General features: G+C 37.8%; 1 protein-coding gene across 2 annotated transcripts in view; it reads left to right on the top strand.

The window, feature by feature from the left end:
* FAM241A (family with sequence similarity 241 member A) overlaps positions 1–13926 on the top strand; it is a 273201-nt gene that overhangs the window by 119167 nt on the left and 140108 nt on the right. The window lies entirely within an intron of this gene.

A 13926-nucleotide genomic window follows, 5' to 3' on the forward strand; every position in this document is an offset into this window, starting at 1 on the left:
TGCAAGATTGTCCCTCTCTTTAGCATTTAATCTTTAGAAATGAAATATATGTAGTAAAATGTGCTGATCCATTACATGCAACTGAGAAAGAAAAATATATAACTCTGCTAGGGTCCTGTTACTAACTATTAATAGTATTGTGTAAGTTAGTGATGAAGTATAAACCTCTGATTTTGAAAGGAGGAATTTTTTTTACTCATGTCAAAAAATTAGGTACCTTCCTAATCTATACAAAGTCATTTTAAAACTCTTTTAAAGGTAATAAGAGTGGAAGTTGTTGTTATGTTTATTTGTGAAATGTAGTACTACAACTCCTGCAACAGTTTTGGTTTTGTTTTGTTTTGTTTTGTTTTTTCCCAGCTCAATGTCCCACTCAAATATCCAACTGATTATTTTTGACAAAAGAGTCTCTGAAACTCATTGAACTATTCTGCAATATCACTTACTGTTTGGCTTCTTGGGGCTTTACACAGTTTCTACTCAGTACTCAGCTGGAAGAATTTCACTGGAAGATTTTACTATCAGTTTAATCTCTGCTTGTTTCCTTTTCCTTGCTCCCCTGTGGTCAGTTAATACATTATTATTTATATTGATATTAATTATTTTCTATTGCTCTGTAAATCAGAAGTAAATATCTAAGCTTAATCCATTGGTTGAACTATGTGTATGGTTTATTTCTAGAACCAGATTGAAAAAACTGTATTTATAGCCTAGAAGAACCGCAGGTAAAATAAAGTTGGGTGACAACATACTGTTTTGATAGTGGCCAGTATTTGGTGAAGTTATCTAGACGCAGGTCAGGCAGACTGCTATTTTGCAGCCTACCACATCAATGTGTAGTTCTTTTCTTCTCTACTGCTAGAAGGAACTGATGGGAATAGGAGAATGATAGATGATCGTCTTTATGCAAGCCTTTGAAAGTTAGATAGTCTCCTATTAAAGAATATTAAAGAAAGAAGAATATTGTGACCATGTGTCTCATCTGCCCCGTATTTGGCTACAAAATCATGTCACAGTACATGCACACCACACACACAGACTGCATTCGTGTATCTGGGAGTTGTCAGTGGACATAAAATATTAACATTTTTCTTGCGCTAAAATGCCATATCAGAAGAGGCTGAGTACAGCTTAACAATAACATATTTGCTTGTTTATTCTTCCTAAAATTGTGATGATTGTGAGAGAGATGTCCATATGTTTAGCTCTTTCAAAATGGAATTTGCTATCACCTGCATTTACTTTGCTACAACTCTGGCCTGCAGCGCTATTGAAGCATGTTCATTTACAATAGTGAACAATAATTTATCAAAGTCTCATTCCAAAATAAATGAATAGTCAGATAAAATCCCAAAGGTCAGGGAACAAAGTGAAGCAGACCACCTGGTCCTGGGGCTGCAGGGGAGAAGTGGTCTCTCAGTCAGAGACAGTTAAGGTGGGAAAAGGATGTTTATGGATCCATCAGCAGCAGGGCATCATGTTTGTGAGGCTGCTGATGTAGACCCTGCTAGAACAGAAGACGAAAAGGAATCAGTTTCTGCAAACATGAATGGATAGATTTAAAGATGCCAAGGAACCTGAACACAACCCAAGTTTTGGATGGTTTCTGTGCAAATTTACAGCATCTGTTGGTGCGAATCCAAAAACCGAGTTTCATTCTATTCTGGTGCCCTTTTCATAAACAAAAAGAGATGGGACTGACAAGAGAAATCTGACTTGGAGGGGAAAATGGTTTCTTCTGGCATTCATTTGTACATGCTGTACCAGAACTGAGCAGATCCATCAGATGCATTCCACCTTTACAGCCCCTCTTCCCTGATTCCAAAACATTGAGGAATTTTTTCTAATCCCTGATGTAAACTAATACAAATTAATTACAGTTCTGTCTTTTAGTTTTGCTTCTCATTCAGAAGGTTGTTTTGTGGCCAAACATTAGCTAAATACTGGTTCTTTCGATACGTCCCTTCCTTTGCCCTAATGTGAGCTGACTTTTAAGCAAAAGGCAGTCTTGCTAATGCTGTGCCATTTAAGAGAGCCTTCTGCTGAGGCAAATCCTTAGCATCTTTATTCTCCATCCTAATTTATTGCAGTGATAGGAGCATGTGGCAAGGGATTAGAGCCTCTGATTTGGAAACAGTGCACTTGATCTGAAACTTCAGAGGGAACCCCACTGGAACATGCTCATTTCAGGGATCTCTTGTTCTCAGAAGTTATCTGCATGCTGTTCATTGACCAGAGCACAACTCAAATATCAAGTCAACGTGTGGTTGAAGTGTTTGCCCTCTGACAGGGCAGGACATGCTGGGGTGTGTGGCTGCTGGTTATTATCTGTAATCAAAATCAGATTTCAGTTGTACAACTCCTAACAGGGAAAAGACATTTCCTTACAAACTTTTCCAGCTTCACAGTTACTGCGTTAACATTGCAAAACAAAGGCAATCGGCCTGTCTGATCTTAGGAGCCACATACAGCTCAGCCATAGGAAGATTCAGTATCTTAGTGGGTATGCTTCTAAGTGTGACAAATGGTGAGGGGTACCCCAGACTCCCACCAGCCCATTTCGTGCATGCCATGTCTGGGAGTTTGGCTGAGCCCCAGCCTGACTCAGTGATTCTAGTGTTTGCTGGCTCATTTCCTCCTACCAGTGATGAATTGTCTGTTCTAGTGCAGCTCTTTGCCGATGAAATGCACTTGTCTCAGCACAAATGTTACAACTGAATTGCTTGCAAGCCAGATGTGGCTTGAGGGCTGCAGGTTGACCACCCCTCTTCAATGGAAAAGGAGAACGTCTCCTGTCAGAAATGGAAGTGCCTTTCACTGGCTGCAAAGGCAGAAATTCACTTCTGCTGAGAATGCCCGTGTAAAAACATACCTCAGTTTTTCAGTGAAAGAACTGTCAGAATGTGCCATAAATAGAAATACTTGGGAAGCAATGCATTTGGAAATATTCATAATTTTTAAAAGACTCTGAAGTAGTTGTGTCAGTGAAGTCCTAATATTGTGTATGAAACATACTGACATGGCATAATATTCAATATAGATATAAAATATTGTTTCTATAATGTTATGTACTTTGTAGTCTACAAAGGGTATACTATATAAATCTCATTACAAACAATTTAAATATTTTGCTCTAAAAATGCATATTCTAACTGAGAAAGTACTATGAAAAAAAGTTAGCTGTCCATAATTTGCAGTAAATTTACAAGCTCTAGTTACTCACATCTTGTTTATTTCAAATTATCTGGCTCCTGTATCCTAATGAGAAAAGTGGAAAAAAAAGACCTTTGGAAATTTTAATGCAAATATGTGTCTTTCAATAGGGAGGAGGAGGGCAAAGAGAGCAATTCTTGCACTATTTCTGCTTTCCCATGGATTATTTCTTCTCAATTTTCTCTACTTCCTCTCTTTCATTTTCCCTTCAGTCACTGTTTTCTTCCCCTCCTCAAAGAAATTTTGTTATGTGGTTAACTTATCTGTCAATAGCAGGCGTTGACTTTGATCAGCTTGCAGTTGCTCAAGAGCTCAAGAAAATGGAAATGTAATTTTGTTTCACAATTAAAAGAGAGAGAATTACAAGCTATATTTTCCAGCTGAAAACTTTGTAAAGGGGAAATCAGTCAACATAATTTATGAGAGAACTTACCTTTTTTTTTTATTTTATTTTTTTTAAGTGGGAATCATCTGCTTTTCCATTGGAAATCTAACAGAGCTATAAGTGCTATGGGCTACTAAAAATTGGGCCCATACAGCCCCAAGGCTCTAATAAGAGTCTCTTTTTGGTAGATGTGGATTTGGGGCAAAGACGTGGAGAGGGTTCTCTTTTTCTTTTTTCTTTTTAATTCCTTTCATAAAAAGACTTGTTTTTAAAGTAATTCTACATTTTTAGAATGTGTTGATTTCCTACACATATCTATGATATGCCAACTGAGCGTGGTTTTCCTGAAGTTAATTTTTTTTCCAACTCTATATTTTGGTCCTCTGTCTCATTTACATTTAATAATACTAGTAGTAATACATACTGGGAAGGTCAAAGGCAAAGGGGAGAAATGAAACTTGAAAGAAGGGTATTGGTAAAGCCTCCCAATTTGATTAGGAAGATGAAGGAATTCAACACCATGCAGATAAACTCTATAAAGAGAAATATTGCTATAAGAAAAGTTCAAAATGGTGACAGATACAGTCAGCAAACACCAACTGGAAGATAAGTTGGTGTCTGTGGTACAGTGATAATAGAACACATATTGCATCATGCTCAGGATGAAGTTTTAGCCAGATAATCCTTTGTCTTCATATACCTGTCTAGGTTTAGAAGAAGATCATTATAGATTGATATGTGCAGATGCAAAGACATGAAAAAATCTCACATTATTACGTATATGTCTAATACAAATATACCCCTAATTGTATGTTGAGTTCCAACAATTTAAAAAAAAAAATGCACTTTCCAGTCACAAAACAAATATCTTAAAAACAAAAGGGAAAACGCAGTCATAAATGCAGCAGCCATTATTTCACTGTATCTTATTCTTGGGAAGTATATGCTGAATGTAATGTATACAGCTATATTCAGTATGTAATGTATACAGAAAGTATTGCTACACGCAGTTTTATTTATATGGACTAATACTACTTCCAAAAAGAAAAAATGAAATAAACTTTCTTCTTACTGTACATAGGAATAAAGAAGTGGGCATTGCTCTCTTTAATTAACATTTGCACCAATTTCTACACTGACCTCAAAAGAGAAATAGATTTAGTTTTATGTGGATATTAGAGTCCTTACAGACTTTAAAACTATATATATATATTAAAAAAAAAAATCCGAAGTACAAAGAAACTGCATTTGATTTGATTTAGACGTCTATTAAGCCAGCGATAGTCGTGTCTGTCTTGGGAATTGAATGTGAAATATTTTCATTTCTAATCTGGTGTTGGTAGAAATGTTTTATGATTTTGGCTAACATACTATCAGATTAATACGCAACAAGATAGTAACAAGAATGGGTTTATTATTCTTTCTCTTTTACTGCCTGCCTATAAGTGTCTCCATGCAGCTATTCTCACAATGTTGTACATACTATCATCCTGTTTATGACAGTATAATTGGGTAACCAAAAATCTCTGCATGTTTACTAAAAGCTGTCTAATAATCAGGGTGAGGCCCAATTGCCAACTGTTGTGCTCACAGAGACTTTGGTGTACAAAACTGAAAGCATGTGAAATCCATCCATTAGATGAAATAATCAACATTGATCTGAAATGAAATGTCTAGGACAATACGCACATAAATTACATATTTGGCAGCAAATCTTGTAGAGAGTATAAAATTTGTCTGACTGAAGATCCTTTGTTATTAGAACAGTAACCAGTATCTGGATAGGGCAATGGATATTCAATGCTGGCTATTTCTATATTTACCAGCTGCCTCCCCCTGTCTGTGAGTACTCCCACAAAGCCAATTTCCCAGAAGCAGTGTTTTTCCAGACTGATAGTCAAGGATTCAGTTATTTATCATATACGGAGCAGAGGTTCCCTTTCCAGCAGCTTCTGGTAACAGAGAAAATGTAGATATGTTCTCAATTAATAAGACACAGTGGAACTAACCACAATGTTCTACCCTCATCTCTGGCTCTACAAAAGAGCGGAGGACTTGACACGATGACAGTTAATGGCCATTGCAAGCTGTAGCATGCGATCACTGTTTTTCATGGAAACTTAGCAGTTTAAAATTTAATTTTTGTTCTCTTATTCTCCCTTTCTTTTTCACTACACTTTCCTACTGTATATGCAGTATCCCATTTCAGAATAGCAGTGAGTGCCTTCAGACATTTCTCAGGGATTATCGCACTTCATGGGAAGTGTTGTATCCATAGTATCTAAAAACACCTCAGAAATACTTTGTCTGGAGTGTGACAATACTAAAATGGGGCTAGTAGTACTCCATTTCTCCTCCCACCTCCTGAAACAGGTAGATATTTTTAAAAGGCAAGATAATGGAGTTGTTCACAGTAAAGAATCAAAAAAGTGCACCTTACCTCACAAAATAAATGAATCTGATTTATGGGCTTGATCAGTCTCCCTGAGTTCCTGTTGACTTTGATGGTGGAGTAGGATACTTCACAGTGTATGGTCAGCTTCCTTCAGTACCAGCTGTAACAGATTATCTCATTGTTTGCTGGTTTGCTCTAAAGTCTATTTGATCTTAAGAGAAATACAAATCTCCATTTTTACCTGCTGCTGAGAAACCATGAAGAGGCCATTTAAAGACATTTAAGCAACTTAGGTTTGGGTCACATCCATTTATCAGAAATCCAGCGTAGTGGAAAAGACTTTCCCTCCTGACTTTTTTTCATGAGATTTTTTGAAAGAGGCCTAAAACATCGGTTAGCAGATAGTACTTCAGATATTACTTCTGTGTTAGTGAACCAGGCTGACTCCATAAGAGAAGAGACGTGGCCTGTTGCCGAGACAAGAATTTTCTGTGGGCAGTTCCCAGCATGAACAATCAGCAGCCAGAATCCTTGCCTTTGCGGCTTTGCACCCCAACAGTTAGTCTGAGCTAACTGCTCCACTGGTTCCCTTCATTCATTTTGGCCATTTCTGTAATGAGAACGTGACATGGGCAAATCACAAAAAGTGATTGCTTGCCTGATGAGCATACCTCATTTGCTACTACGTTCTCCTATTGGTAATTTTAGGGATGTTATATAAAATGCTGCTTAATGATTATAATGATTGTAATCTCAGACTATAAATAAAAGGTAACTAATTTTCTTATTTCATCCATATGCAAAATGATGGGCTTGTATGAATGTAAAAAGAGAGCAGGATTTCACCCTATATCAGAAAGCTTTTTACTTTGTAAAACTGGCAGCAAAAGGTTTGTGTATTTTCTCTGTGTGACACTCAACACAGTGAAGCCCCATTTCCTTAAGGTGGTATCCTAACAGAAATATTAAATAGCAATAGAAATTGAAAGGCAAGACTTTTAAATAGTTGCATGACATAGTTCAAGAAAACTGTCTGAAAGCATTCAGTCACAGTAGCAAACAGCCTTGACCTTTGTAAACACGGCAGAAAAAAATAGCCTTTTTTTTTTTTTCTGGTTACTCCCTGAGCTGTTGTAATTCTTTGGCCCTTTCTCACCTTAATTTCACCCCTCTCCCAGTATAAATCCAGTTTTCTTTCTCAGGCATCATGTTATCTTTGGCTTAGAAATTGCAATTCATACCATAGAATTTGTGTAGTTTATGCTATATACTCTTCTCTCAAACTGCACAGCTACATGCTGAAGGCATAGGAAGACTAAAAATGTAGAAAAACATTCCTGCTTGACACAGACATGAAAATAAGAAGGTTTTTATTCTCCGTCATGTTTTTCTAAAGTGACAGCCTTTTGTTATGGTTCCCTCTTTTGCACTTCAAAACTATCCAGAAATTGTCAAAACCTTGGCATGATATTTTCCCTTTCCTGCCTAGGAAAAATGGTCAAAGGATGCAGCAACAGCTCTTATGTTCCATAATAATGCTTTTGCTAGAGTGACCTTTAATCATTTCCATGCCTGTAGAGGCCTGGTTTAGTATTTACGTCATGAAAATAATTTCCCATACATTTGAGTAGAAGGTAACGGTGAATTTTGCCCTTGTAAAGCGAGGCATTTGCTATAGAGTTGTCTCAGTGCACACAAAAGGCTGGGACATGTAGCAGATAAACACAGATACAAAGAAAGGGATAAACAGAAGAGAGCGGTGCAGAAAAGGGCAAGGGGACCAGAGAGAGCTTCTCCGTCGAGCTATTTAGTGCCTCATAGTTAGAGGAACCCTCATCTTCTGAACAAGTAGGCTGAAAAACAGCCCACTGTCACCAACTCTATGTGGGAATAGAACAACAATTTATGTTTTTATATGTTCTATTTTTCCACACTGCTAGACTTGGAGACACCATTAACTGGAAGGTGCAAAGTCAGCATAAGCTTTCCTACCTTCTCCAGCAAATCCCACTCTTCAGATATCCATCTGCATCCTTCAGAGCTCCCTCAAAGGAACTTCTTATTTATGGGATCACCAGAAGAACATGGCCTAGGAAAGTGTACAGTTCATATTTTGATGAAAACCCTGACACGTTAAACCAGGAAGTCAGCTGAACAGACGGTGACTCTTGGAAGGAGGTTTCGGTTTACAGTTACTTTTTGTACTTTTGGCTACTAGATCTTCTCCACTGACTGAAGGCATGGTGGATCATGGAGAGTGGTCATTTGTCAGCATGGTTCCCAGGGGAGACCTCTAGATTCACATCAAGGCACGGAGCTCTAGCTGCTGAAGTGTCTCCCTGGCTCACTTGCTCATGTCATGCAACAAGGAGAGTGTCAATCCTTCTGTTATTCTGCAAAGCCTTCAGTACTGAGACATTTGTCTTAGTATTTATGGATAAAGGGATTGGAGTCTTCTTACTTCATGGAGTATCAGGGATCTCCTTTAACATCATTGATAAACAACCACCTTTGAATAACACGTGTATTTTCTGGTATATTCTTTCATGGTTTAATTGGTTCTTCTGACTGCTGGGCAAAGCCATACCATTCTGTACAAGGGAACACCTTCAGGAGCGGGGTCACTCAGCTGGTCCCACACGGAGACAAGAGAATCTATTTTGCTGGAGAGGAGAAGCCACCGTGCAAGGTCAATGCCATTCTAGACAGGCAGGCATCTGAATTTGGGGAGCTGGTAAGCCACCTAGAGGATTGGGAGCACACGGGCAGCTGGGCGGTTTTCTTGGCAACCTTTGTTTCTTAGCTTCAGGAAAGGCTGAAGTGTTCCTGGCATAGGCTATTAATGAATAAAAAGCATGTGAAGTTCAGTGATCAGTCTGCTGCGTAATGTCCCAGGGCAAAGATGAGGAAAGAAGCACTTTAGAAAAGAAAATGGGAAGAAAAATAAGAAAAAAAAAATAAGCCAAGTGGGGTCTGTACTTTGTTCTTATATTTTTACTGGCAAAAATGCTGCTATAGACTTCTGCAAAGCTTTATAGTTCTCAATTTACCATGACTCTTGGATCAAGATATCAAAATGTAGTTTTAAAAAAACTCCAGAGTTGCAGAATATGGAAATTATTATTGCATATACCAGACAATCCCAAGATTTGTTTTAAAAATTTGGAGTCTAATAGACAGACTCTTCTACTTTCTTATTGTTTATACTCTGTAATTAAGTCTCTGTGAAAGATACAGGACATGACTTTACAGTTTATCTATCTTAATTCTTATTCTGCAATTTCAGGATCACTTGACCACTACAGCTATTAGTAAGCTCGTGTTTTTGTTTAATCATACGTTCAAATTTTTGCCATACTGATTTCCCTGTTCTGAAAGTATTTTTTAGAGGAGAAGAAAGAGGACTGCTGAAAATCAATAATTTTGTTTTAGAACAGTCAAGAAGTATGTATTTATCTTTTCTTTTTTCTATTTAATTAAGTGAAAAGTAGGGGAAAAAAAAATCTTTGGGCCTTAAGGAATCTTTAAAAGAGTGGTGGAGTTCCTAACTTTAAGTGATGACCACGATATGAATACCGAATTAGGCATATACAGCAGAAGTCAGAGCTATATGTTACTGATTGAGAAAGTCAAATGGTAAAGAACAGCTTCATGTTTGTACTCTGTTAAAGCTCAGGAATTTTTTCATATAATTCTTTCATACATATATATATTTGATATAATTTTTTGTTGTTGTTGTTTCACATGCTATAAATGTTTTAAAGACCTGAAGTAGAAAATTAGACAAAATGAAGAAGTATATGCATTGAATATAATCCCAGCTGATAGCTAAATAGCTGTATACCATTCACAACACGAAGAGTTCCATTTCAGCCAGTGAAAATACGCTAGTGTGAGATCAGTTCTTGATCTGTCAAGATCAGTCACCTAAACAGTATGTAAAAAACATACATTTGCAAGGAAAGACAATCCTTTAATTGCTAGTGGAGGCTGGTGACATCTGAAAGTGGATAGGCCAAACTGTCATAGGTCCGAGATCAGAGCCAGTTCAGAGCATCTGGTAAAGATCACAGAGTGTTAAACTCACATCTGCCTGTGACGCGGAGCCTTGTCTGCAAACTGCAGTCCTGTGTACCGATACGCACAAACAATTGCTGATTTTAAGACCGTGCATTAGGTAGCTGCTTTGCAAACTCCATTCTCTGTCTTCAGCTTTAGTGCAGTATCAAGTGTTCCAGGGGACAAAGGGTTATTCTGAAGCTCTCTCACTTAAACTGTATAAGAAGAAAAAAATTACTTGGACTTTCTCTTTTACACTTTTCTCTACATGTATAAGCATGTATTATACAGCTGCATACAAAGCTCGTCAGCTTCATGTGTCTGTAAATATAAGGGGTGTATTGAACAACTAATTGTACCTTGTTGTAATAAAAGTTCTCAAAGTGTTCCAGTTAACTGCAAGTATTTGAAGCTACTGGAAGGACTGACAAGCAAGATTAAAAAGCCGTGCAGAACACCTTTGTAGTTTTTTTTTTTTAAATGAATTTCACAGAGCAATATATGGATATTGATAGAAAATCATTTCTGATTTTAATGATTTGAAGGAGAGTTTCATATGCATGAAGTGGATTAGGAAATATTTAGTTTATTAATGTAACCAGCGTTGTTTGTGTGAATCAGTTTGGCAAATATTCTTCCTGGGTTTAGAATTTGTTTTTATGTTGCTTATGCTCTAATTACCAGACCCCACAATTCCCAGACATTGCAATCTAGTACCTTTTTCATATTTGTCCTCCTGCAAGCTTAAGGAGGTTATACAACCTCCTTTGAGACTACATGGTAAACTGATGCCCCAAAGTTGTGCGCCAACATTTACACCTTCATTATGTAACAGCCGTTCAAAATGCCACATTGCAGTGTTCTCCTTAGCAAGCTAACAAGCACAATATAAGCTCACAAACAATGTGTGCAAGAAAATAACCTCAGTAATAAGCCTTCATCAGAGCTTCTGCTGCAGCTCTTCTCTGAATGTGTGCTAATTCTAGGGTAGGGTTTCAGCAATGAAATCCCAGAAGAGAGGACTTAGTTATCTGGACAAAGTGAAATGCAACAGTGGAATATGGTTAAGGCCAGTGCACAGCTCTGCCTCCCATACTGTGAGAGGATGGGTTGGCACTGGGCAGGCATGGGATGAGAGTGCATAGTCTGATTAACTTGTTATAGTGTCAACTCTCATAAATTCAGCCAGTTTAAGAACCTGCCTCGAACTAAAAATCAGGAAGACTGCTGCTTACTGCCATTGCTGCCCACCCTTATCTGCTGACGCCTTGCTCAGATCCAGCCACTTTCTGCTCACACCTGCAGATCACGCATGCCACAGGGGCTCAGGCACAGTGGAAAGAAAGTGGTCAAGGACAAGAACTTGTGCTTGGTATAAAAGTGTCAGACAAAGTCCTGAGAAGCAGCAGAGATGTTTTGGAAAGCTGGGAGAATGGCAAGCTAAAGAGAGAGCTTTCTCCCTAAGCAGGCCATATCCAAGAAGCTATTTGTGGCCTTCATTTTTAGAAAATAAAATCTGCATGGAATTGAATTTGCATTGAAGCTGCTTACTGAAAAGCTGAAAGGCCCCACCTAATCCTTTTGTTGCTTTATCAGGTTGTTCTGGGAAAACAATTGCTTAATATGTTATATGGAGATCAGTTCTGACAGTATTATGTTAATGCAAGTCTCAGAGCAGATAGCAGCAGAGACAAAAATGTTGCTTAGGAAAAGTTACATCATAACAGAGTCCTACATAGTAAGTTTTGTAGTTAGATTTATATGCTGAGAAATCAAGTAATCACTGATATTTCATGCAAGTGTCTCCAAAGCTTGGATTTAACTGGATCATATCAACCGAGGGAGAAGAAACAGAAACAGCTTTCTAAAGCTGGAAAAAAACAGGACAGGAGAGCAATACGGTACAGGAAGAAATGATGTGTGATGCACAGGGCATCTGATTTCAATATGATGACTTTTTCCGCCCTCTTTGAAAATGTATCTGGAGTATGCCATTTGTTTTAATGTCCATGGATTGCTTGATTATTAAATTAAACATGACTTCTCTGTTCCTATCAACTTGGGAAAGATCTGCTGCTTTTGTAACATTACAGATGGGTTTTTCAAGTAGATCTACAAACCATCAGTTCAAATAATTCTTATTATCTTCAAAAGTTATTCCAACAAGTCTGGCACCTTGCAGTAGCTTTGTACCTTTGCGGTAATTTAAGAGAAGAGTTTGAAGATCGTTGTTTCTTTTTCTCGCTCTGAGATACAATCTTTCTATTCTTACCCCTATCTATTTCTCCCCTGGTATTTTGGCTGCCAGTTTTAGTTCCTTGGACAGCGCTGTGGTCTTTGAAGTCAGAAGAAGAATGAATCTTTCCACATGATCAATAGGCATTTGGCCACCAAGTCTCCACAATGCTATTTTTAAAAATAATTACGAAAGTTTCCTGAGAGAGAAGAGAATAAATTCTTGAATGGCTAGGCATTCATCAGATGAGGCTGAGATAAGCAGATAAAATAGGGAGGCTGGATCAAACTGCTACGGCATTAAATTTTTATGCTTTTACTTTATATTTTTTTCTCGATGAGGATGAGTTAACACTTGGCCCGTTTGTACTATATACGTGAGGGTTTCTTTTCTTTTAACAAATTCTTCCTTCCCTCCGTTGTTAATAACAGGCAGTGAAATACCAATGTCTCCCCTTAAATTGCAGCCCTTTTAAGACATGCATTCCAGTTGGGACTGGCATGCAGAACTTAAACAGGATAATGTCATGGCTGTGACAGCCAAGGATCCATGGGGCTCAGCTTGCCAGCCTCAGTCAAACACTAAGAGTCAAGAAGTTTTAGGGGACTAAGAGAGAAATGCAAACTGGTGGGAGGTGGAGAGTGGAAGCATGACAAAAATGAAGATAGGGCTCATTTAAGAAAAGTCTCAAACTTTTACGAGATTTGAAGTACAGACAGAGCTGGAAGTGGAGGTCTGGCTGATGGACAGCCTAGAGAGAAAGAATAATCTGGTAGCGTTGTTGTTCTGACTGTACATGGAAACCAGTAAATAGGGAATGAGTCTGCCTCAATTCATAGCTTTGTTTTCCTACTCTGAGTGCATGTGGTGCTACACTAAAAATGCAGATTAAATAGGATTGCAGCTTATCCTTTCAGGGAAGGCTACAAATGGACAAATTTACTAAAGGAATGTAATAATGCAGCTATGACTGCTTACAAGCCAGCAAGAATGTATGTTGTATGCAGCTAATAATATATGTTTCTCTTTTTATGAAGACTTTTTATTTGGGAGGAAAAAAATAAAAGATAAAATTTATGTTAGATTTCTCTCATTTTAAGTAATACCTTTTTTTTTTTTTCATTCATTTCATGCAGGCTAGAGATAGCACATCCTCATGCTCTCACAAATGCATAAAGAAGTTTTCAGTGTAACTATTTAGTAGAAGTAAGGGGTCTAGTCGTGAATTACAAACAAGATAAGAGTACAGTAAGAACGATCAAAATATATAGATATTTCTAATGATAAGAAAGCACCATGGGGCATGTGAGATAAAGGAACATAATACAAACTGTTATGATAAATTACCCAACAATGCAGACTGTATCTTAATTGGGTCTCCCTGCCTGCAGTCAGAGCTCTCTGCTTAGCCTCTGTAAACCAATGGGGCATTGCAACTGAACTGAGATCCTCCCCTAAACGTATGGAGTTAGGTGACCAGGGCTTTCATGAATTGCAAACATCAAGTAGTTCAAATTTTGGTTTTAAAAAGTGAAGGTGTATTTCTCCCTAGAAATCAGCCTCATTAAATCAGTCTTTTGTAAATCTGGTTCTTCCAGGGTCTGTATGAACATCAGGAGTATGCAAGAACAGGATTTT

Source organism: Anas acuta, chromosome 4 (assembly GCF_963932015.1).
Source record: "Anas acuta chromosome 4, bAnaAcu1.1, whole genome shotgun sequence".
NCBI classification, from domain to species: Eukaryota; Metazoa; Chordata; class Aves; order Anseriformes; family Anatidae; genus Anas; species Anas acuta.